This window comes from Brachyhypopomus gauderio, unplaced genomic scaffold, assembly GCF_052324685.1.
Source record: "Brachyhypopomus gauderio isolate BG-103 unplaced genomic scaffold, BGAUD_0.2 sc51, whole genome shotgun sequence".
Classification (NCBI taxonomy): Eukaryota; Metazoa; Chordata; class Actinopteri; order Gymnotiformes; family Hypopomidae; genus Brachyhypopomus; species Brachyhypopomus gauderio.
This window is the reverse complement of record NW_027506876.1, coordinates 745681-767983: the sequence shown is the minus strand read 5'-3', so window position 1 is coordinate 767983 and position 22303 is coordinate 745681.

Genomic DNA, 22303 nt, shown 5'->3' with positions numbered 1-22303 from the left:
TGTGGGAGAGGTCTGAGTGAGAGGTGTGTGGGAGGGGTCTATGGTAGGGGTCTGTGGGAGAGGTCTGATGGAGAGATCTGTGTTTATGGTTTTATTGACCAAATCAGAGGTTGGTGAAGTGCATCGTTGAAAGATTCCTCCTTGCCCTTCAGATATAATTCACAACCCTTCGGATTTTCTCAAGTTTATTGGATTGTCAATGTTTGGTTCGTTTTATTGCTAGACTACAAAATCACAACAATGATGACTCAATCATAAATAATGCACAGTGTATCATCACCTCGGCCAGTAAATATTGGAACTCCTCGATCAGGGTCATTTTCTGGGGTGCCTTTGATGTCTGTGTGGTGGAGTTCATTGATGTTGGCTTCTTTTTACTCTTGTAGAAATGGCATTCAAACTGTATTGGGGTTATTCGTGCGTGCTGGCACTGAGGCAAAAAGCAAACTAATAAACAACGTAACCTGCACTGTTTACAAATGCAGTGCATCCTGGGAAACTATAAAATTCCAGCAGCCAGTGAAAGTATTGCCATGAAAAAGAAGATGAAAAATACACTGTCCACAAAAACACAAATAAACACTGACTTAAACCTTTATTATTAATATGCAGTACAGTTTTCGATCTTTTCCAGGCTGAAATAGACAACGGTCAGTAAACATTTACTTCGTTTCAGTTTTGTGTGAAGAAAGATTTGTGTGAAGAAAGGTTGAGTCGTCTCTTCACGTCTGGCAGGGATTTCCAGTCCTCTACTACATTTTCTCCACCTATGCTCACATCTTAAACATCCACCTCCGTCTCGCCACCTCACTTTATCTCACGTTGCCAAACTCAGACCCCTGCAAATGATGTGTTGGATGGCTATCTTAGTGCAGCTCAGAGACTCTCTCGTTCTTTCTGTATCTCACTATTATTCTCTCCCTATCTCACTCTCTCATTCCGTCTCTCCTCCTTATTCTCTGTCGTTCTCATTCTCTAGCTTACCCTTTTCCTCTCTCTCCATTCTCTCTCTCTGTCTCACTCTCATTCTCTAACACACTCTCCTTCTCTCTCTCTATCTGGCTCTCTTCCTTTTCCCTCGCAGCTGTGATGAAAGGATACAGAGGAACTAAGACAGTGACTGCTTTCAAGGCTTTGGGTGGCTGAAATCGCTTTACCATTAGTGCTGCACACTGTAACTTCAAACGGAGTTCTGAGACCAAACTGCCTGGGCGGAGGTGATGTAGAGAGGGGTAGACAGACGTGTTTCACAGGATCTGTGGCAATGGCAACCTGCTGGGAGTGTGTGTTACAGGCGCATGAACCTCCCCACCCCACCACACCACACACACACACACACACACACACATGCTCCCTCATGCTCTCAGAGTTAAAACAGCCTGGTCTCACAAAAATACCTTTTTTCTCCAGTGCTTCCTGAAACCATTAAGATGGTCTTGAAGATGCAAAAACACAGTATTATGAGAAATGTCAGATTCAAGTTTCATGCTTCATTTTAAGTGCTTTGAAAAATATTGCATGGAGTGGTTGTAAGGATGGGAGGTGCTTTGGGTAAATGAACACACAGTACCCACTTTATCAGAACCACGCACCTAACACGTCCTTTCTGGCCATTAGGTAGATTATGTGCAGGCATTTTAAAGGTGTGCAAATCTCTCAGCTCATCCTAGTTCATCTCTTGCTATGTGGCTATGTGGTATCACACTACATAGTATTAGTTTACAAGGCAACAACAGTACTGCTGTAGCTTTTACACGTTACAGTCCCAGCAGTCTTGTGTGAGGTCTCACACCCAAAACCATCCAGCCACCAAACAAACAACAGCCACACGGGTAACCATGGTGTTGTGTCGATGGAATTAGCATCCGAGCACCTAATTACTTTGGTAAGCACTACATGAAAAGAAAAACTTGTGCCAAGAGTGAGCTTCAAGAAAGAGTTTTATCTCAATTCAAACGTTACGTTCCTCTCCTTGTTCCTGTAACTCTAATAACATGTTGCTCCATGACCCCTAGTCTTTCAACACCCGACATTTACCAAAGAAAATCTATCGAAACTACAGGTCATAACGGCGTGGCAGATCAGGCCATACCATATCTAACAAAATAGGGGTGTGCTATAACATAAATGAACATTAGCCATCAAAAACACGTGTGTTTATACATATACATATGGTAAAACATGGAGTACTCTCTCTAACTCTACATGGTATTGCTTGAAAATGTTTTTAAGAACGTTTTTGTGTACAGCATATCATTCCGAGAGTACACTGCCGGGTTATATATCTTTAATGTACTATACAGGTGGAGTGCAGATCCATGTTAACCCATTTAATCCATGTAGTCATGGCATCGATCAGTTCTTTTTCTCAAGAGGTTTTTATATTCAACCTTTGCATAGTAAAAACCCTCAGCACTGAACTGACTGAGCATTTGGGTTCACTGTGGGTTAAAGGTAATTTAACCCTGGATATTTTACTGTGGGTTAAAAGGTAATTTAACCCTGGATATTTTACTGTGCATGCTCAATTAATGTCTGGGAGCAGAAGGCCTCATGTGCTATCAGATTCCTGATCTGTTTTATGGTGAACGTAAGCAGCAGAAAAACAGATCTGAGATCAGCCCTCCTTCTCTGAGGCGCTCCATAAATAGCTGCCCAATGCCATTAGAGGGAAATCCATCTTCATAGTGGATTCACATGTTACGCTTGAGTGATTTCAGATGAGTGTTCCTAATCCTTTCTCTTCCTCCGCGTTCTACCTCCAGAGCACGGCACGGGCCGAGATGCTGCCGATCCCAGCGCTCTCCGACCTCACCACACCTGGACGCCTCCGGAGATGCTGTGTGTCATGTCAGAATACAATCCCCGTAGAATTCGTCGTTCAGATATGTACTGGTGCATGGACGAAAAAGTTCTCTTAAATCGTTAAAAAAAAAACACCTGGGAAAAAAAGAACAACAACAGGTGGTTTGACAGATGTAAGTAGTAAATATTCATGATGGGTTGGGTCCGCCCACTCACAGTCATGTTTCCCCCTGACCCCTCTGTCAGGTTGCAGAAACATTATGCTAGTTTGGTATTGTTATTGTTTTTGGGAGGGGTTACAGAGCCTCCACCCTCAGTCACTCCCACTCTCTCTGTAATTATTCACCCACTTGTTCGACATTTCACTAATCTTCCCACAGACTGTAAAACTGGAATAAAAGTACAAGTTATCACTAACTCCTAGACAGTGCTGATGGAGTGAGGAAGTGAGGGATGGATGGATGGATGGATGGATGGATGGATGGATGGATGAATGGATGGATGGATATAGTTTTTTGGTTCTCTCCCTTGGGCACGTTGCAGTGGTTATGGTTTTGATTGTAATTTGTAAAGACACACAGCGTGCTGGCATGCAGTCACACAGACTGTCATGTCAACAGTTTCCTTAGTGTTGCATTGTTTTGGTTGGATTTTTAAAATAGTTTTGGCTGAGGGGCAAATGTGTTTGAGAGTAATATACTGTACATTTTGATAAACTATATCCAGACTACGGGGTTTTACATAATCTTAACTGAGAGAGTGAGTTCAAAGTAATATTCACTTTACCATGCCAGCACGATAGTTATCCTTTGACCCATTTGGAGAACTCAAAAAGGTCATTATTGGAGAAGTATGAGGGGTAGAACTATCAGTAATGACACTACCCAACACCAGTGTGTCAGAACCACCTTCATCAGCTCTAGTAGGTACATGCCCCAACAGACATAAGGAAGACCTCTCCTTACAGAAAAGACAAACTCAGTGTTTATGTGTGTGGCTACACACTGCCACTCTAAAACAGAACTTCTGTTCCACACGGAAAGGTCTGGGCGAGGTCAGACCCCGAGACCTGTGTCCAACTGGACTTGAGCAGATCCCACACGAGTGCACATTCAACACTCTAGGTGATGTGCATAGATTTGAGTTTCCGATCTTTCTCTTCATCTAAATGAAACACGCTTTTGCATAGAGAATTAGAAGGGATTTTGTTCTGTAAGAGCATAATCCACCTTCCACTGGGCATTGAAAATGAACTAAAACAAATGTGCTCATTTCTGCTGTTTCTCCATTATTTATGCTGTTTGAATGTCTCTTGTAAAGCTCAGAATAAGAGACTTAGCAAAGAATGAGCCGAGAAGCAAGAAGCTTCACAGCTGCCTTTAAACCAATTATAAATAAGCTGATTTAGACATGAAGTTACCATCTTGCAATATGTATTGAAGGACTTACAAATCAAGCACATGTTAACTTTAAAATGAATTTGAATTAAATGTAGATAAACCACACATTAACATATGACCATACTGTATAAAGCTTGGGCAACATTATGTCAAATGCTTTTTCTTGGCATGCAACAACTTTATTTGTTTAGAAATCAACTTGTCACAATTTATTTTTCACAATGCCTTTTTATAAGGATAATCAGATAAATTAGTAACCTTTATGTGAGAGGCTGAACAAGCCAGTTTCTAAGCTATATTTAAAATATCAGGACTTTATTTATTGCAGAAGGATAATACAGCCATAATGAAATGATTATTTTCTGCAACACAGTACAATAATTTAGGTAAATGTGAGTGTTAATTATTGTTCAAGGCAACTTTGTGGTGCCCAATTATAACACCACTGTCATGAAGCTTAACAACAATTTAATTTAATAAGAGAGTAATAAATGAAGCAGAATTATCATGGAGATATGACCCAAAGGTGACGCATAATGATGAGACCGTTTGGTGTCATAACCACCAACCTTTCAAAGAAAAAAAATGGCAAGAAATGTTTGAGACAATATATAAGAATATTCAGTAATAATTACCATATATATTTAGTTCATTTACAGCTTTAAAAACAGAATAATTAACATGATAAGAATCGCTAAATATAAGTTTTGTTGGCACAGCAACTTTGTTTTATGCTTGCACCTGTGTGTGTGCGTGTGTGTGGGTGTGTTTGTGTGTGTGGGAGTGAGTGTGTGTGTGTGTGTGTGTGTGTGTGTGTGTGTGTGTGTGTGTGTGTGTGTGTGTGTGTGTGTGTGTATGAGCTCACATGCCCTGCAGCGTTGATCCATTCACGTTTGAAGCCCCTTGCTTTGAAAGAGAGGCCTGGAAATGCGCCATCAAAAACTCAGTCCCACAGTCAGCAAAGTTGAGATCAGCAAAGTGTGATCTGCCGTTGGCCTGGTTCACGTCCGATAAAAGAGCCTGACGCACACCGTTTGAGGAACACACGCACCAAAGGCCTAGACCGCGTTAGACTGCCGCGTAGCCGCAAAGGCTCTCGCAGAAGATCAGGCGAAACGTGAAACGCTGAAGGAAACGGATTCTGATTCTTCCGTTCAGTCGGGAATGGCAGCGCTCGGCAGCTCAGTGAAGTCACGCTGCTGCGAGCCTTTACTGTTTTACAGCAGGGAAACACGGCGAGATCTATAGGCTGACATATTGATTTGTGGCAAATCTCTGCTAGCACGTTTACAGTATAAAGGGATTTTAAAGAGTACCTTTACGATTTACGTGCTTTCTCTGGGTTTTGCCACACCCTGGCTTTTAATAAGACAGTTATTTGATTGGTTCCATGAGCACAGCAGCTGGAGAGGTTAATTGTCCTTAGGTTGCAGACCCGAGACAGGCCTGCTGGGTTCACCATTCACCACATTTACCTTCAGTACTGCTCAGTTGTGTAGCCCAGTACCAACACAGTTATTTGCATCACCACATATAATTTGGCCAATAAGTACTCTTGAGTTTCCTTGTTTTCCTTGTCCCTTGTTTAAGCTTGAGTTTCTCCAAGTTTTTCCTAATCTGCATAAACGCGCGCGGGAGTGTGTGTGGTCAGAGGCATCGGCTGGTCCTCCTGGCTCCCCGTCTGGCAGGTCACAGCGTGTGGGCGCTAGCTGGCCTCATGCTGCTCTGTGGTCGCTGTTTGACCAGCGAAACTCCATATGCAGCAGCCACATAGCTGCTGTCAGGGCGAGTCAGGAAGCCGTAGGATAATGAACCGAAAGGAAGCAGCGAGTTCAGGACGACAAACTGTGTGGCGAACTGACACAACAGGATAAACAACGCAGAACTAATAACTTGGAGCTTGTGAAGACGGCTTGCGCTTCGGCCGATGTTTGAAACGAGTTTCGATTAGCAACAGTACGACTTTTAATGCAGTTAAACACTTTTAACACAGTTTTTGCAAGGAGTGAAATGACGGTGTAATTTGGCTACATATTCTGGAGCACAAGGCGTGTTTGCCAGCCACTGTATTTTCTTACATCGCAGTATAACAGATGTAGTTCTTTCCAGTTCTTTGATTATGCAACCCCACCCCCAAAGGCCATAGAGGAGGTAATACGATTTGGGGTAAATAAATAAGTAAAATCTAAGTAGCCCCCCCCCCCCACCCCTCCACCTCCCTCCAATCAAAACCAGCTTTACTCCCACACATTTCTTTGGCACAAACAAACTCTAAAGGCTTTTGGCAACACAACCTTATCCAGTGATGCCTGCTCTTGGGTTCCTACGCCTCATGGGTTATTAAAAGTAGTTCCAGGCAGTAATACCCACACTGCCCCTGGAAGCAGGCTGCCTAATGAGCTCCAGAGGTCAGAGGTCAGACATTTGCACCCCTCTTCCCCCACTTGTGCAGCGGCCGCTAGCGTGCTCAGGTGAGAGGGGGTGCGCTACCAGCCTGTTTCCTCCTGGCCTGAAGTGCAACTACATCAGGGCCCACAATGCGACCCCAACAGTGTAATACATTTTGCATCGGCCTTGTCTCCTGTAGCGTAATTCTTATTAATTCCCACCGCCAAAGTCTTATGAAATAAGTGCCGCTGCATTCATCTCGAAGGCGGCTATATCTCTCAGCCTCCAATTCTGATGGAGGCTGGGGAGAGGGCCTTCTGAGATTGCAGCAGCAAAAATTTATGAAGTTTTCTTTGGTTGGTGTGCCGCCCCCCCAGGTCAGACGGCTAGCCTGTCATGGTAGCTGGCCTCAGTCTGCTCTGGGTTCAGCGCAGTGTTCTTGATTTAACAAATAAAACACAGCCTACGCCTACGGTCTGCGCCAAATTAATGTTTTCTTCTAAAAATAAGAACCCGTCTTTAACACCTTTATTTGCTTTTAGATTTCCCACCTTGACTTTTTCCCTGAATTAATTTAGATATTCTATCATTTTGGGTTGTTTATTTTTGTGAAGATTTCAGTTTTTTTTAGATGCATTTAAAATATGAAGTTATAATTCAGTTTGTGGGACTGCAGGGCTATAAAGGTTGCTATAGCTTGAGTTGCAAGTGGGTCATCACCCAGTCTGCAGCTCCGGTCCAGACTATACTCTGGACTCTGGATCCGAGATCCAGTCTGAAGCATCAGGCCATTCCAGCGCACATTCTCTAGAAAAAGGTGTCTGCTCGTCCTTGGGAATGCAGCTCCTGCCACGGAGAGGCACTATTAATTGTGAGGCACTGCAATTATTTACAGGGAAATGGTCATTATGAAAGGCCAGGAGTGGTGTGGGTGGTGTAATTGCAGGCCTTGGCCTCCTGTCTGAGCCTCCCTCTGACCCCACATCACCACCTCCCTGCCTCCATCAATTCTGAGGTGCACGTCGAACATTCTCCCACTCCAGAAACAGCCACTCTTGACACGTTTCCCCGTCTAAACATGACCTCTTACATGCAGTTCCACGGGATTATATGTGGAGTTGTGCGCAGGGCTTTGAGATAATGCGATTACCTTCTGATGTTACAAAATACACGTGAGGTCGCCCTTACTGGGGCTGCGTTCTGATTCCATATACCACTTGAGATATAAACTTCACTTGTGGACTTTTGTATGGTCAAGTCAAATTTGTTTGTGTAGTGCTTTTTACAACACATTGTCACAAAGCAGCTTTACATATACATTATATGGGTCCAGATGCCCGATAAGCAAGCTGGAGGTAACAGTGGAAGATCCCTGAGTGAGTTTAAGGAAAGAAACCTCGGGAGCAGCAGGGGTCAAGAGGGAATCCGTCCTCGACTACGCGGTCTAGCCAGTAACCGGTCCAAATCCAAGAAGCCACTTCAGTATAGATCTGGAAGCGCATTTTCTCCTGTGGGTTGTGGTGGGCGGGGCTGTTTCTGGGACGGCAACACGGAGTGGGCGAGACTGTTTCTGGGATGGCAGTATTGGTTCATCTACTGGTAGAACTACGAAGGGTGTTCCTGTAGTTAACCTGGTAGAGCAGGTAAAACTGCTAACAACACCAACACCACCGAGCTCATGGGCTTCACAGCGGAGCACTCTTACTGTTATTGTGGGAAATGTGTTGCACTGGATAAGGGAATCTGCCACACAATGTAAACAAACCAGCCGGGGGTTGTGCTTTGGCCAGATGATTACCTGTTTCAGATGTTTTTGGTGGGTAAAAACAGTAAGGACTGAACACTGTTGGTCTTTCCTCCCCCCTCCTCTGTCATCTGCAAGCGCTCGGAGAGTGATTTCACTGCAAACATCACGGAGCTTAGCAAATACGCGAGGCCTGGGTGAAGTGTAAGATAGCATCGAGTGTCTACACCTTTGAAATGAGACGTATGTGAGGTTGGTCCGAAGACCACCCACCCGTAGCTCCACCAAACAGCCTGTGCACGGAGGCTTAAAAGCTCAAGGAGTCCATATTAGATTTTAGAGTGGATCCTCCCACATTGCAGGGAGAGACATTGCGTGACTGAATTTCCGAAGACCCCTCGTGTCTTTCAAATTCAGACCGGGGCTTGAACCGTGGCCTTGGCTACTTGGATAGGCATGACACGGCCATGACAGAGAATTGCATCAACCAACCAGGCTGAGTGGCTGAATATAAGGGCAAAGCCAGGCCTTAGATTGTCTCCATAGGAACCGCAGTTGTAGAGATTAAGATAAGAATGTTACTCCAGCCTGCCCCGGGGGCCGTACTGAGTTCAGGATTTTGCATCACGCTCCAAGTTGAAGTGCAACTTAAGGGAGCCTTAATGGAATTATTCCTGCCCTTTCTGTGCTGTTATGCTTCCGTTATCGCGTGTATAAAATACTTTATTTTAAAGGTAGAAAAGCCTTCATAAAGCAGTGCCCGTGAACCCTGCACAAAACTGTGGTATTTGTGTTAAAATGTGAGTTTAAATGTGTGTGGGTGTGAGAGAGTAATTTCAAGCCACTGAGACTGACTACCGTATATTTGACGGATAAAACTGATAGAATTCTCAAAGGAAAGGTCTCTTTAATTTGTGTGTCCTGTGTCTCACGGTCAAAACTCTAGTGCCTCTGCTCCACGTATTCGCTCCAAACATCTTGAAGAAATCTCAGCTCTCTCGTTTGTGCCGCATCTCTTCTCAAGCTGTCCTCAAGAATAGATCCCAGGAGCTGCCTGCCTAACATATGGTGTCCAGCATTGTTATTCTGAAGTAAAACTCGGATCACAATGCATATTCATTTGTTCTTTCTTTGTTTCTTTTTCCTTCATCTTGCGTTGTTGCTGTTGCAGGCATCCTTTCGGGCGCTCAGGTGTGGCTGGGGTTATGTGGGAGCGTGGTTTCCGGGTCGCACACTCTCCCGCAGACAGCTGTGCCTCCTCCGCGGCACCGTGGTCGTATCGCACTTAAACTCCACGAGGGAGAAACCGCCTGTGACGTTCAGCACTTGGTTACACAGCGGTTACAGCTAAACGCAACGCCAGCTGTGACACGGCAACGGGGTGTCAGCCGCTGGATGGAAAATTGGAACTATATATATATATATATATATATATATATATATATATATATATATATATATATATATATATATATATATATTTATTCAGACAATTGGTACACAAGTGGTAACACCTTATGTACAGCAGAGTAAATTACTGATGGGTGTTGTTCCTGATTAACAAATATAAAATAGGAAAAATCAACAGCAACGTTTTTTTTGTTTTGTGTAGAGTCTCCGGTCTAATTAGAAAAAAACTTGAACTAGCTGAACAATAAGAAGTGACGCGTAAATAAAATATTTTCCGAACATACGCAGCTGCGGACTCTGTGAGGACGTTTCCTTTGTGCGTAGCTGATGCGGTTTGCTGTCACCCTACTTCAGGTTATTGAAGCTCATCTTACTGCAGCAAATAAACTTTCATTATTTACCATCTGTGCTGCCATTAAATGCACGATAGCTAGGTGCTTGCAATCGGCACAGTGACTAAGCTTGTCCCGACTAAAGAATTTGAGAGCAGAATTCAGCCGGGCTAAACCAAGCATTCTGCACCGCACTACAAGCTCGATAAAATTTATCTGTACTGCGCTTTTCAAAATAGATATTGGCACAAAAAAATCTTAAGGCCCGAAGCCCTGAGAAGATATAGTAAAAGTGAACACTTGCTGAGGGAGAAGATAAGGCCTAAAGCACTATGAAGGTGAAACGTTATATGACGCTCTGTGTGGATTAAGAGATAGCCTATACATGCTGTAGAAGTGTTTATGTTCAATTAACTCCTTCAGAATTCATCTGAGCTCAGTGTTTTTTTGTGTACGACCAGCCACTATCTAGCAAGTGTTGTATCTTCTACTTTTGTGTGAAAGTGTATGAAGGGTTGGTCACAAACCAGCACACAAGCTAACCTAACCTTAACTTGACTTCCATATGGGATTCATGTGAATATGACATCTAGACGTGAGGACAGTTATCAGATCCAGTTGTAAGGCATATATGTGTTCAGTATCAATCTCTTCATAGGCATTTATGTTTATAAGCATTTGACACAAATAGGGGTCACACTTTCATCAGTGTTTCAGCCATCTCAAATGCTCAGTGTGTACTAATCCAGTGGTCACAGTGATCTGCTGCATAGGATTCATTGTGTGGTTACGACAGTCCCCAGTATATACTGCAGTATATACTGCAAGTGTTCACTCTGTGGTTTCACCAGTCTCCAGTGTTCACTCTGTGGTTTCACCAGTCTCCAGTGTTCACTCTGTGCTTATACCATACTCCAGTGTTCACTCTGTGGTTTCACCAGTCTCCAGTGTTCATTCTGTGGTTTCACCAGTCTCCAGTGTTCATTCTGTGGTTACACCAGTCTCCAGTGTTCATTCTGTGGTTACACCAGTCTCCAGTGTTAACTCTGTGGTTTCACCAGTCTCCAGTGTTCACTCTGTAGTTACACCAGTCTCCCGTGTTGACTCTGTGGTTACGCCAGTCTCCAGTGTTCACTCTGTGGTTACACCAGTCTCCAGTGTTCATTCTGTGGTTACACCAGTCTCCAGTATTCACTCTGTGGTTTCACCAGTCTCCAGTGTTCATTCTGTGGTTTCACCAGTCTCCAGTGTTAACTCTGTGGTTTCACCAGTCTCCAGTGTTCATTCTGTGGTTACACCAGTCTCCAGTGTTAACTCTGTGGTTTCACCAGTCTCCAGTGTTCACTCTGTAGTTACACCAGTCTCCCGTGTTCACTCTGTGGTTACGCCAGTCCACAGTGTTCACTCTGTGGTTACATCAGTCCCATGTTCACTCTGTGGTTACACCAGTCCCATGTTCACTCTGTGGTTTCACTAGTCTCCAGTGTTCACTCTGTGGTTACACCAGTCCACAGTGATCACTCTGTGGTTACACCAGTCCACAGTGTTCACTCTGTGGTTACACCAGTCCACAGTGTTCACTCTGTGGTTTCACTAGTCTCCAGAGTTCACTCTGTGGTTACACCAGTCCACAGTGTTCACTCTGTGGTTACACCAGTCCAGTGTTCACTCTGTGGTTTCACCAGTCTCCAGTGTTCACTCTGTGGTTTCACCAGTCTCCAGTGTTCACTCTGTGGTTTCACCAGTCCACAGTGTTCACTCTGTGGTTTCACCAGTCTCCAGTGTTCACTCTGTGCTCACACCAGTCTCCAGGGTTCACTCTTTGGGAACACTACTTCTTTTCGAGCTGTAATTATAAAATCTGCTGGTGACTTTGCCTTGACTGATGAGGTCAGTACAGAATGCATTTCACTCAGCACAGGAGTCTCAAATTTCAGCATTGTGTACTGGTAGGTAAGAACGTTTTCCTCAGTATGTTTCAACACTCTGAATGTAGCCTACCAAGATTTAGAGGTAACACTTTGCATTAAGTGTTTATTTACATGAAGTAATGCATTAGTTAACATGAACAACACATGAAGTAACACATTAACAATAATTAACTAACGTTTAGTAGACATGTAACAGTTGAGGCTCCTGTTTTGACCCTTTGTTGCTTGCACCTTTTTTGGTGCGACCTTAAAGGAATGTATTACATTGTACTGATTTACCTACATAAGTAATGGCTAACTTGGAAATATCCAGAATCTATCAGCATAGGAACTGAAGTGTGTAAAAACAGTTTTTAGCTCTTTAGTCCCTTTTGCTCCAAACTAAAACACTAAAGCTCTAAAAAGGTGCGAGCAACAAAGAGCCAAAACAAAGAACCCCCCCCCCCCCCCCCACACACACACACACATGTTGTGTGGCATGCATCAGCAATCTAGCAGTACCAGACTACTTGTCTTTGACAATTTTCTGTAGTTCTAGGGCTGTATAGTTTTTTTTTACCTCTAGCAAAGGGAATCCTCAAGAGGACAAGCGGCTGGAGGGGGTTGTTTGTCAGTTTGGTGGTAATTTAGTCCAGGTGATGGTATTGACCGTAAACCGGAGCTCCACACTGTAGGCCTGTGGCTTTAGACAGTACATAATTGGGCCAGTGTGAACCCAGGTAGTCTAAACATAAATCTTAGCGACCATGTCCCTGCGTTACTAAGCGCCTACAGGCATGGATCTCCTGTTGAAAGACTCTGGCCCTTGGGGCGAAACAATGTGTGAGGATCTATCGCCCATAATTAGCTAATTCAATTGGTTTCGTTAATTAAAGGTGCCACTAAATCCATTCGATGTTGCCGAATCTGTTTGCCTGAGGGTGATTGTATTAGTTTCCTGCAGTTCTGGGACCTCAAGGAAATGCTTGGATCATTTAGCAGGAACGTAGATCCCTGGAGAGCTACGAATGCCTCACTTGGATCATCTTCCTCCACACATCCAGAAATCTGAGTTCACAGCACATATAGTCAACACCAGTGCTCTATGAGATCACTAAGGTTTTTTAGGTACACTTACCAATGAGTTCTGAAATCGGTAGTCACAACTGTCACCATATTCAAAAGTCGTGACAGTCATATTGTTTGATGTTTATCTCTTAGATGCAATTTGTTCACCAGAAGAAAGATGCAGGGTTTAACACAAAGCAACAAATCTATTTTAGCATGTGGGGAGAAATAAATGAGTTGCAAAAAGAGGTGTTGAACATCAACAGAATCTCTACAAAAGTGAAGAAGGAGGTGATCTGGTGACAGAAGACACTCTGCACTGGCATCATCGCCTCGTATCTCAGCGTACTGGTAACAGTCAGGCTGTAGGCCGCACGATAGCTGCCTCGCGTCCTCCAGTCCGCTCAGTATCCATCCAATCACGATGACCCCTCCGTTGGCCACGCCTTTAAATCCAACGCAAACTAAATTCCATTCCGCCCTGGTGCACGTGATGTCTAGTGATGGAGCACGGCTGTTTCTGCACCCGATATGCAGCTCTGCAGGTGATTGGCTGGGAGTGTGAGCGGAATGCCGATCTGACCACACAAGCTGCTCAGCGCCAGGCGGACGTCGCCCGGATCTGCCATTGTTAACCTGTCCAAGCACGGGAAGGGCTGAGAGGACAAAAAATTTTGGGATGCTGCCAAGGCCGCACTTGTACTCCTTGATTGCACAGAATGCTAATCGCTATCAGTTGTTTGAATGCTAATTGCTAGAATATGCTATCAGTTGTTTGAATGCTAATCGCTAGAATATGCTATCAGTTGTTGGGCTTCAACAGCAGTCATCAAAGACTTTATTTTCTCTGTCCCCTGCTCTCCCACTGCCTCTATCTCTCTCCTTTCTTTCTCTCTCTAATCCCCCTCTAACTATCTCTCGATGCCTCTTCCATCTGTATTTTTCTGTCCCTGTTTTTCTATATATACTTTCTCTATATACTGTATCTATTCTCTTCATTTTTTCTACCCCATTTCTCTCTCTCTCTCTCTCTCTCTCTCTCTCTCTCTCTCTCTCTCTGTCTTTCTCACCTCATCTTCCCTTTCCTTCCGTGTCTTCTCTTTACGGTTAGTCTGGCCAGTCCGTTTGGCTGTGCTCTCTACTCCGGATCCCCAGAGCTCATTTCATTCTTTGACACAATGGCACTGATTAAAAGAGCAAAAGTGATGGCCACAGGCTCTGCTTTCTCTCTCTTTATCTATCCCTCTCTCTTCTTTCCATCTCTCTATCTCTCCCTCCCTCTCTGTCTCCTTCCTCTCTTCTTTTCTCTATCCCTCCTTCCCTTTTGCCCCCTCTCACTACCTCTCCCTGACTGGTCTACCCTGTTGCCCCATGTCATTTCTGCTCGGAGACATCGGCTTGGGCTGATTCTTGGATCAGAATGGACAACTAGGCATGTATATAAAAGAGCTACAATACCTCTGTAGAAAGCTGTTCATGGAAATGACAATAGTGAAAACGATTATTCTGTGAAGAACCAGGATGTTTGGCATATATGATTTCTGTGCACTAAACCAGCTAGACATACACACAGTATGTGGTTCCTTTCCTTGTGTACAAGTTTTATAGTGTGTAAAAAGCCCCCAGCCAAAACTATCTTTATAAAGAAAAGGACAAATCCGTTTTTTTCATGTAAATCAGAGCAGGGACTGTGCAGTGGACTGACCAGACTCTGTTTTTCAACTAATTAGAGGAATGAAGGGAAATTGATTTTGGCCATTTGGTCTCCCCCGAGCTGAAAAACAGCTTTGAAAGACTGTCTCATCACATACAAAGTCCAAATCCTTCCTTTGTGTGTGTGTGTGTGTGTGTGTGTGTGTGTGGGTACGTGTGTGGCTGCTACCTGAGCTTTTGACCTAACAGCACGAATCACAGACACTGCTGCAGCAAAGTCCGCTATAAGGCGGACAAGCCGTCTGTAGAACGGACTAGTCCCCTGTGGAGACGAGGACAGGAAACTTCCTCTCGACTGACGTCGAACCTTGAATCACTAATGTCTTCAGAACAATTGCATGGAGCCTCTTCAGGGAAAGAAAAATGGTCGTTACGTGAGGAGGTTCCTTGGTGCAAATCCTGAGATAAACCATTTCACTTCACATAGTCCCCATGCTATAAATCTTTCATGCCTTGTATGGACCGTCCCCTTCTTCTCTCTTTCACAGTGCAAACAAGCAGTGCTGTGCTTGATTCCTGTGGGGCGTAACCCCCTGTGCACCTTTCACTGTTGAATACTGTATACAGAACATCACATGGACCAGCAGTAAACTACCTGCAAGAGAAACGCAGACAGTCTAACAACTTAGATTTGTATCTCAAATGGAAGAAAGCAACTGAAAATGCATTCTACTCAGGATACACTCAGAGCAACTTTGTGGTTTTGGAAAAGCTATGCAGTATACATGTTAGAGTTTTAGAGACTTAGTCCCAAGTAATTCACTATTTAACAATACCAACTCATCCCAACATATAGTCTATTTAACAGCAACTGTTGAGGATGCAATTGGAGTGTTAGAACAGAGAAAACATTATAATAGACAATGCATGGTTAATCAAAAAACTGGAGTTTCAGGTTTGCCAAATGAAACTATTTGAAGGAATGATCACCTTATTCTACCACTGCAGAGCTATGTCATAATGCGAATACTCTAACTGATCTAACAAATTGACATGTTTAGGCTTTCGAGCTGTTTGCTTGCTGCGTTCTTTGCCAATAGCCTCCTGTGCACAATCTACAGCTGGGAGAAGTCAACACACTTGGATCCAGACAGATGGCTCTGTTTGGAAGTCTCTCCAGTTCCTTTCCAAGCAGACGCAGAAAGCTTGCTGGACTAGCCTTCCTGGCCAGCTCAGATCACTGCAGAGTAGTGGGGAGGCCAGGGGGCCTGAAACCCAAAGGCAACTTTGAGCTTGAAATCCTCCCGCAGAAGTGTCCGTTCCTGCAGCTCTGATGCGGTGCGCGTGGGCACAGGGGTGGAGATTCTCCCTCAGTCTCTCTACCCAATGGGAGAGGGCAACCCCACTAATGAAAGAATTTCCATCTCAATTTAAATCAACATTTCAATTTGGACCCTTTCTCTAAATCCGCTAATAATATAAAAGAAGGGTTCTCCAAGACACTCTGCTGGTGCTTGTGGGATGCAAAGGACGATCTTGCACACCATTGACTTTATCACCCGTGCTAATGGACACTCTCCGTCTCCTGATGTAGTTTCCATTTTGCCCAGCTGATCTCGGGGCGAATTCACCGGAATCGCAATGAGCGTAGGTGATTTTGTTGGGTTTCAAAGGAATTAAGTTGTAAGAGGAAGCTACAACAGGCAACCCTGCCCTGAACCTTAACCTCACAGTTCATCGCAATTCCCAGAGGGATTTGGCTTGCAAGGCACGTTTGCACACGTGAATCTACATGCACACCTGCCTCCGCGTGTCTGGGGCGTACGGCCTCTCGCACATCAGCTGGAATCCCACATCCTGCCTTTCAAGCAGATACACTTTGACTTCTGTGACCTCTGTGACCTAAGATGGCGTTGGTGCAGCAGACTACTTCGGCCTCCCAGAAGCACAGCGAGTTCATGCAGATTTGCTCGCTGTATAACGTGCCATGGGCGGAAAACATCTCCGTGTGTTATGGAAAGAGGAGTAGGGCGAGAGAATGAGCTGTGTGTTCTTGAGCCTCTGCAGACTCCGGCTTTGGTGGGGATTCTGTGAAAGTCGCTTCTTTCCAGAGACCGCACATGGAAAAGATCAGGGGACACAGTTGACCTTACTGAAGAACTAGCCAGGGTCACGGTCCAGGTATGTGTTTTAGCTGTTGATTGGTTGGTAAACAAGGTCATTCACAAGGAGGGGAGGAGCTTCACTGTGATAAAGCAGGGCTACACCGTTTTTTACTTTCATTGTCTACATTGTCTACATTGTTCAATGTAGAGAAAAAACAGGGCAGGTTATATCTAAGAACTTTATGGAATATGCTAGAATAAGCCACATAAATGACAGAGAACTGCTGAGTGTCCAGTCACCTGACATCTGTAATGATTTCCTGTCAAGAAACCAGAATTTATTACCCTGTAAGGAGGGCAGGCAGGACGAGAGCGTATTTTTAACAGAAAATGTACTAATAGCAGATAAATAGCGATTCACAGTTAAACACCATGCAACTCAAAACAAAGACGAGCAAGTAAAGTGACACACATGAACACTTAAATACACTGACGAACCCCTTTATATACACTGACACTAACGAGTGCACAAGTACAACATGTAACGATAACAGGACAAGAGACCGATGAAATGAGTAACGCACACAATACACACAGGACCGCCCGAGGGAAGAGTCAGGGACAGAACCTGACACTGTTGGAGAATATGTTGCGTCATTGGCTTTTAATTCATAATAAATCTAAATTAAGCATTTCACAAAAAGACTTCAATTCAAACATTAAAGCAATTGATTATTGACACCAAACGCACTGTTTTGTTCTCCCACCACACCATACTGTGTAAACAACACCATGAGAGGACAACGGCCAAGGGACACAGATCATTATCGTGCCAGAGTCTCCTACACTGCTTCCAGTGTATTATTTACTCAGCCAATTACACCACTGCACTGCATCTGTTTAAGGCCAGTTTATTGGTCTCTGTTTCACTCTCTCTGCAGTCCCTTATGCCCTCCCACAGAACAAGGTATGGGACAGGACTTGTGGTATCCATGGAGATGTCTCCTTGGGCTGCCTTTGCAGTTTCTGCCATGTCCATATGGCTCTCTTGGTAATTATTTGCTTGAAACATTTACAGGTGCACTTGCGAACACATGGTGGCTTTTATATGTTTAAAATATTCCTGGTAGACAGATTTCAAAATTTGAAATGGGAATAGCATTTTAAATATAGCATAGTTTCTTTTAAAATCAGAGGTCTCATGAAGTGTCTGTAATATGTCTTAATATAAAGCAGTAACTAAGAGTGATTAACTCACCCGGCGGTGTGTAGTACATCAGAGTGGTGTTTATGAGTGGTGTTTATGAGTGGTGTTTATGTGTGGTGTTTATGTGTGGTGTTTATGAGTGGTGTTTATGAGTGGTGTTTATGTGTGGTGTTTATGAGGACTCATTACTGTCTTTTGTGAAGCTGCATATTGCACTGCCAACACAGTACTATTAAATAAGCAGCAAACCTGTCACCGACCTGTAGAATATTTAAGACCAGGAGCTTGCATTAGGAGCAGTAAACGTTGAAACCTGCAGAGCAGAGACAGCCCAGGGGTCAGAGGCCACGCCCCTCTGAGGGCGGGGGTGAAAAGTCGGCATGATGATGTGGCAATTTACTGTCCACAGGATCACCGAATGACCCAATGCAAATGCCAAATGAGCAAAGCCATGCAGGGGACAGGGCAGTGTGGTCAAGGGTTAATTACCCACAATGCACCAGGGGAGAACATTCTCTGTGCCTTTGCAAGGGGAACATTAGACTGGTGCAAAGGTACAACTTGCATGCACTTAGATGCAGAATAATTCAGTTATACAGCTCACCTTTTCCTGATCCTGGAAGAACCCTGTCTCCAACACACCAGACTCACAGGTTAGCTAATAAGCCCTTAATGTGGTTAGAATTAATGCACCGAATACATAAACCACTAAACTGTAGCATATAGCACAGACACTTCAGGACACTGTAGTTCATAGTAATAACTAATAATGTTGTACCTGCTCTACTGGTAATTTTAACTCGAGGTGAAAATGAAAGCCTAATAGGTGATTAAATGGTTCCGCGTATGATTTAACGTTCATGATAGATTAGGCATTGTTAATATCATTCTTTTGTCAATGTTCTGAATCACTAAAGCCTGCTGTCAAAACCGTCTGCCCAAAATATCTTCCAATCGGGACCTGATTCTCAATCCAACACCCGTTGGCTGTCTAATTATTGGTAGAATTAAGAGAGATATATCATTCTGTGTGAATGAAGATAAGAAGGTGAAATCTGACACCATCCCATCATTTTGTAATGCGTGGTGTGAATTGCCATAGGCAGACTGTTAAACATTTCTGCTGGCGATGCTTTGCTAACTCAGACAGGCAGATGCTGTCTGTGTCGGAAACATAATGCCACTGGCACGCACATTACTTTTTATTTCCTTTTCAATTATGATTGCTTAAAAGAATCAATACGAGAGGCCTTAAGCTGAGAGAGCACGGTACAGTTCAGCCCTCTGCTGTGATGGTGTGTGGCTGGGTTGTTTGGAGAGAGTAAATCTTGGGCTTAATTAACAGAAACTCAATTTACTGCTTTTATCTTCTGTAATCATGTTAACCAACAAGGGGTCTGAAAGCTCATTAAGAGTATGGATTTTAATCAGTGACCTTGTTCAAGCCGGATAAATCACTGACACCCCACAAGTTGCCATTAAAGGTATAATCAAGATGGGTTTTTAAAAGGCTGAATCAAACGCAAATTGACCTACATTATCTATTTTGAGTTGTGACATAAAACACGCAGGACGGCATGATCAAAACAATCACATCGGCGAAACATGATGATCATGATGGAATCACTTTCATCTGATCTGCTGTGGAAACTGGGAGAATGATCATAGCCACAGCGACCTAAATGCTCCCAGTATGAGTGACTGGTACAATAATGGAATCCCAGTGTGAACAGTGGTGTATATGCTGTTTGAGTTTATTATTTTGGTAAAATTATGTTAATGTTAAAGAGCATTGGAACTAAATTGTTACTTGCATCCTTTTGGCTATCGCCAAAAGAGTTGCTTTGAGGGGAAAAGTTTATCTATACCTATCCTGGGTTTAGTAGTCAGTAATTCAAAATGTAAACACTATATTAACCAATTAGGAAATGCTTTAAAATAGGCACTACACCTATTTTCTACACTACAATGAAGTGCAAGATTGTGAGTGTGTTTATTTTTATTTTATTCTGGGTGGTGGGTGGTGTTACTGTTCAGTGTATTTCTGCATTCATTAGTCACGTTGTACATCTCCTTTCAGTGAGTCCATGGTAGTTAACGTTCGCAGCTCTGCACATCTGAGACACACCATTTTACCACGAGCATTAAGAGATTGGCTAACTTATGAAACGAGCACTGAGCTGGTTCTCGTGCGGGGCGGCAGATGCCTGCGCGTATCGATTCATTAAGAAACAGCGCAGGTCGTTCGTTATGTTCTGAATTTTAATTAGCAAACACCTGTTTTCTGTTTGATTTTACACCAATCAGAACATTTCCCTCAGCTCAGTTTCCTCAGTGAGGGACATTAATTAGCAATGACAGATACTGTTGATCTCATTAAACTGACAGTCCTCTTGTGAATCCAGATGACATGAAAGAAGTGATTGGAAACTGTTTTTTTTTTGTTTTTTTGTTTTTCTTTCTTCTTCAAGGAAGGATAAGACAGCATCTCCTGTCATGGCCACTGAGGGGATAAACTGCAACCAGCATAGCGAGGAATTCTAAGTAATTAAGCCAGTGGTAGTTTTAGATTTCTGAATCACACGTGTAGTTACTAAAACGCTGCAAGGCAGTCAATGCAGAAAGGAGGGCAGGGTTTAGGGGCTTTTTTTGCTGTGCACTACAGTATAATTACTATAGGCCCAAGTAGCACATAGCGTCTCATTACCAGACCAATATACACTCTGCTGCCCCCAAAACTTTCCATCCGTGATGCAGTTATATGACTGTACGTACACATTTTCAGTATGCAGCTGAGGAGATATTCCTGCACCCACCATAAAGGAATCACGATCATGTTATTTTTGATAGGCTCTCGGGGAAAGGGGAATAAATGGTGCTTTTGCACATGAGGCTAGATTTGCACATCTGTGTCACGTGCCATGGAGGACTACTAGATGCATGTAAACACACCCCCTTCTGATTTACAGGGTCAGCCCACTGCGTGCCTATGGGAAGAGTGGGTAGTCATTCAACTTTATGTGGGCCTCATAATGAAAATATAATGACAGCAATCCATCGTAAAATCCTGGCGCTGGTAAACAGATACCGCCTGGAAGTCACCTAAACACACGTGCCCGGGTTACTGAAGCTGCCATTCGGTGAGGGCATCTAAAGTTACTCATTCTAATGTAACTCATCTAATGTTACTCATTCTACTATTACTCATTCTAATGATACTCATCTAACGTTACTCATTCTAGGAATGTAATTATTAACTCCTCAGTGTTTGTTTTTTAGCTTTTAAAAATGAAATATATGTAATATGCTGAATATTACAGAAATTTGCTGAAAGCTTAAATTACATTTGCCAAATCATTCAAAACCAAAAATTGTTTATGAGAGGCTGACACATTTGTTGCATATCCTAGAGCGTCTACATATATTATTAGTATTCATGTAAATTCAGTATTAATACACATTCATTCATACTAATACACAGCAAAGCATATCAAATACTATTCATGCCATGTGAGGGCCAGTGTTGCCAGAGGATACTGTTAGAAGGTAAAGAAAACAAACTTCACGCTCAGAGTTTTCACCCATGCGTTAATTTGCTCATTGCCACCAACCAAACAGAAAATCGCAGTTTTATATCACTGATTGCAGAGCAGTTTTCATATTGCATCTGATTATTCCATGAACTCTGAAAGTTTTTTGTTCTTTACTGTGGTACCTTAAGATTCCTTAGGACAGCTTTATTTAAGGTGAAGCTTTGAGTTTTTGTCGGTAGTTGAACTAATCTCCTGAGGGAGCGGGAATTGGCAGTTCTTAACGCTTATCTCAGCTAGCTGCAGGTCACTGGCGTGAGGGAGGGGGCAAAATAAAATTAGTGTATTATATAAAATAAGCCAGTGGCATCCATGCTGACAGACTCTTCTTTTGTCACACACACACACACACACACACACACACACACACACACACACACACACACACACACACACACACAAATATATTCTTTCATTTATATGCCCTGATCTACTTTTGCTGTGGCATAAAACCCAATAAAAATTATAAACCATAAAAAGTGGCAGTTCAAAACAGGGTTTATCACGTCTGAAACATTTAAACGACTCCCCTGAAGCACAATGACGGGAAAATACCAGACACGAACCCCTCCGCGGAGTTAATTTTAGAAAGTTTTAGATGGAGTAGAACTATAGCAACATTGTTCATCTGATACAAATCCTTTAGGCCACACGGTTCCTTCTGTTTTTAAAATGTAATTATGTAGGGTTT